Consider the following 4,292-nt stretch of genomic DNA (forward strand, 5'->3'; position numbering starts at 1 on the left):
AGGCCACAGCAGCCCCCTGGCTCTCCAGGGAACTGGCGGTCCTCCTGCATCTAAAAAGAAAGACCTACAAAGGATGGAGGATGGGATCTACCTCCAAGGAGGAATACTCCTCACTGGTCTGGTCCTGCAGGGAGCAAACCAGGAAAGCCAAGGCTGCGATGGAACTCCAACGGGCTACAAGTATCAAGGACAATGAAAAGTCCTTTTTTAGATATGTGGGGAGCTGGAGGAAAAGCAAGGGCAGCATTGGACCCCTGCTAAACCAGATGGCACAACTGACAACCGACGCCCAGGAAAAAGCCAACCTATTAAATGGGTACTTTGCGTCGGTCTTTGATCAGTCCCACGGGATGCCCCTGCCCACTACAAGACAGGGAGGTCTGGGTGAGGGAGATCCCGTGCCCTCCATCAATGCTGACCTCATGAAGGAACACACTGGAGAGGCTGGACACCTTCAAGTCAGCCGGCCCTGATGGGTTACACCCAAGGAGCTGGCTAGCATCATAGCTCAGCCCCTGGCACGTATCTTCGAGGACTCCTGGTGCTCTGGTGTAGTGCCTGAAGACTGGAAGAAGGCCAATGTGATGCCTATCTTCAGGAAAGGGAGGAAAGTGGATCCGGCAAACTACAGGCCCATCAGCCTGACCTCTATCCCAGGGAAGGTCTTAGAAAAGATTATCAAAGAGGCCATTCTCAACAGACTGTTTGACGGCAACATCCTGAGGGATAGCTAGCACCAGTTTGTTGCAGGTAGGTCTTGCTTGACCAATTTTATCTCCTTTTATGACCAGGTGCCCTATCACCTGGACAAGGGAGAGGAGATGGATGTCATATATTTTGACTTCAAAAAAGCCTTTGATCTGGTATCCCATGATCACCTCTTGGCAAAACTGGCCAACTGCGGCCTCAGGTCCACCATGATCCGCTGGCTGGGGAACTCTTTACCCCAAAGTTTGTTATCATTGACACCTGAGGACGGGGGTAATCCAGGCTGACTTTGAAAGGCTCAGTAAATGGGCAGATGAGAATCTGATGGTGTTTAACAGTGAAAAATGCAAGGTTCTCCACCTTGGGAGGAAAAACCTGCAGCATAGGAAAAACCTATAGGCTCGGCAGTGCTACGCTGGCTAGCACTACAGGCGAAAGGGACTTAGGGGTCAGGACTGACCACAAGATGAACATGAGTCTTCAATGTGATGCTGCAGCTAGTAAAGTGAGCAAAACGCTGGCTTGCATCCATAGATGCTTCTCAAGCAAATCCCAGGACGTCATTCTTCCATTGTACTCAGCCTTGGTGAGGCCGCAGCTGGAGTACTGCATCCAGTTTTGGGCTCCACAATTCAAAAAGGACGTGGAGAAGCTTGAGAGAGTCCAGAGGAGAGCCATGCGCATGATCAGAGGGCAGGAAAACAGACCCTATGATGAGAGGCTGAGAGCTATGGGACTCTTCAGCCTGGAAAAGCGCAGGCTCAGGGGTGATCTGATGGCCACCTATAAGTTTATCAGGGGTGACCACCAGTATCTGGGGGAACGTTTGTTCACCAGAGCGCCCCAAAGGATGACGAAGTCGAACGGTCATAAATTCCTGCAAAACCATTAAGGAAGAACTTCTTTACTGTCTGAGCCCCCAAGGTCTGGAATAGCCTGCCGCCGGAGGTGGTTCAAGCACCTACTTTGAATGCCTTCAAGAGAAACCTGGATGTTTTTCTTGCTGGGATCCTCTGCCCCCAGCTGACTTCCTGCCCCTGGGGCAGGGGGCTGGACTCGATCTTCCGAGGTCCCTTCCAGCCCTGATGTCTTTGAAATCTATGAAATCTCACTGGAGTGTGCCACATCCAGGCCCACACCCTGTACCTCCCTACCCTGGTCCGGTCTCTCACTGATTCCCTTTGTTCGTGCAGCGCAGATGGAGACGGAAGGTCGTGAAGGCCTGGGCTGGGGGTGGAACAGCATCTTTCCCCAAATGCTGAGGGAGATTTGCCGTTGCTGAGAACCCAGGATGAACTGCGATCAAGACCTCACGTGCAACCTTTGATGCAGGGCTCCATTACAGCTGCCATTCCCTTTGTGATGACCCGTAAGACACAAACTGAGGTACAGTTACCACTCCCTTAATTAACACTGCCCAGGTCAGAAAAGAGCCAAGAGACAGATCTACCGTCTGATTCATTGTTGTACTCAAAAGCACATGCATGCACACCTATTTCAATGCCTGTCTAACTATGCATGACAGTACAATGCAGAGTCTGACCTCTGCTGTTACCAAAAACCTCAGTACTGTTTGGTCTTTTGAGAGAAAAGACTACAGCCTGTGTGTGATCAGGACTGCTTTGCAAGCTTAGAATTTGGGGATATTTGCCGTTCCCTTATTGATTACTATTTTTGTACACCAAGTCAAGGTCCAATCACATTTCCCAGTGATCCTCTGTTCCCTCTTAGCAGGTGAAGCATTTAGTACCACCCAGGTCAGAAAAGGCAAGAGACAGGTCTATAACTCAGCCTTTTACTGATTACATTCTCGAAGCATAAGAATAAGCATTTCTCTTGATGCCTTCCTACCTACCTGCAACAGCACAATACAGAGTCTCACCTCTCCTGGCTGGGGAAATGCAGGAGGGAGGAAAAGGCTGGCGGGCAGGCAGGCTGGCAGCAGGTCTTCTTCTCAACTCTGCTGAGGTCCTCCTAAAGTTTCCTCCTGCTTACAGCCAATATTTATATCAATATTCTGATTGGTGGTGTTCACATTTCTTTGTCTCACTGAAACTTCGGGAGCTGGACTGAACCAGATCTCCTGTGGACTATGTTGTGCATTCATATAGAGTATTAAAAAAATACCTCCTTCTCTCCCCCCCCGCAAACCAAACCAAACCAAACCAAACCCTTCTCATCCTGTCCCCCTGTGCTTCGAACTGGGCTTTGCGACTAGGAGATACAGGCAGCTAACAGCAGAACTGGCTCAGTGCCGCCATCCTGTGCGGCAATCTGGGCCTTGCAGCCAGCATTTTAAATCAAAGAAAATAAAAAGCGGCTGGGTGCTGCCCTCCCGTGCTTCACCTTGGGCACGGCAGCCAGGGTTTAAAGGCAGAGGAAATAAAAACCGGTCAGTGCTGCCCTGCTGTGGTTGAAGTGGGGCATGGGAGCCAGGAAATAAAGGTGGAGAAATAAAAACCTGTGCTTTGTGTTGGCCCCTGTGCTTGAGTCTGGGCTTTGTAACCTGGAGATTATGGCAGGTAACAAAATTGGCTCCGTGGTGCGGTCCTGAGCTTCACACTGGGCATTGCAGCCAGGAGACAAGGGCAGGGAACAAAACCGGCTCCAGGTTGTCCTCTCCTCCTGTCCTTCAAGCTAGGCATGGAGCTGGGAGATAAAGGCAGGGGGGGACCCCAATTAGTGCCGCCCTGTGGCTCATGCTGGGCACAGCAGCCAGGACATAAAGGTGGAGGAAAAACCAGCTCAGTGCTGCCTGCCTGTGGCTCATGCCAAGTCTTGCAGCCAGGACGACTGGAAAAGGGCCAATGTGGTCCCCATTTTCAAAAAAGGGAGGAAGGAGGACCCAGGAAACTATAGGCCTGTTAGTCTTACCTCGGTCCTGGGGGAGCTTTTTGAGAAAATTATCCTGGCGCGTGTCCACGAGGGGCCAGCAGGGAAGACTATGCTTAGGGGCAACCAACATGGGTTCATTAGGGTCAGGTCCTGTCAGACCAACCTGGTGGCCTTCTATGACCAGGTCACAAAATCCCTGGATGCAGGTGTAGCAGTGGTTATAGACTTTCTGGACTTCAGGAAGGCCTTCGACACTGTCTCTCACCCCATTCTCATTAAAAAACTAGGGGACCGTGGTGTTGATGCCTATACAGTCAGATGGGTCACTAATTGGCTGGAGGGCTGCACCCAGAGTGTGGTGGTGGACGGGTCATTTTCAACCTGGAGGGACGTGGGCAGTGGGGTCCCCCGGGGCTCGGTCCTCGGGCCTGCACTGTTCAACATCTTCATCAGTAACTTGGACGAGGGGGTAAAAAGCACCCTATTCAAATTTGCTGATGACACTAAGATGTGGGGGGATGTGGGCACGCTAGAAGGGACAAATAGGCTGTAATCAGACCTAGACAGGTTACAGGGGTGGGCAAATGAGAACAGGATGGGTTTCAACACTGACAAGTGCAAGGTGCTGCACCTGGGGAGGAAGAACCAGCAGCAGACCTACAGGCTGGGGAACTCCATTCTTGTCAGCGCAGAGGCAGAAAAGGATCTTGGAGTCATTATTGATGCCACAATGAACATGGGCCAACAGT

Source organism: Alligator sinensis, unplaced genomic scaffold, assembly GCF_000455745.1.
Source record: "Alligator sinensis unplaced genomic scaffold, ASM45574v1 scaffold893_1, whole genome shotgun sequence".
NCBI classification, from domain to species: Eukaryota; Metazoa; Chordata; order Crocodylia; family Alligatoridae; genus Alligator; species Alligator sinensis.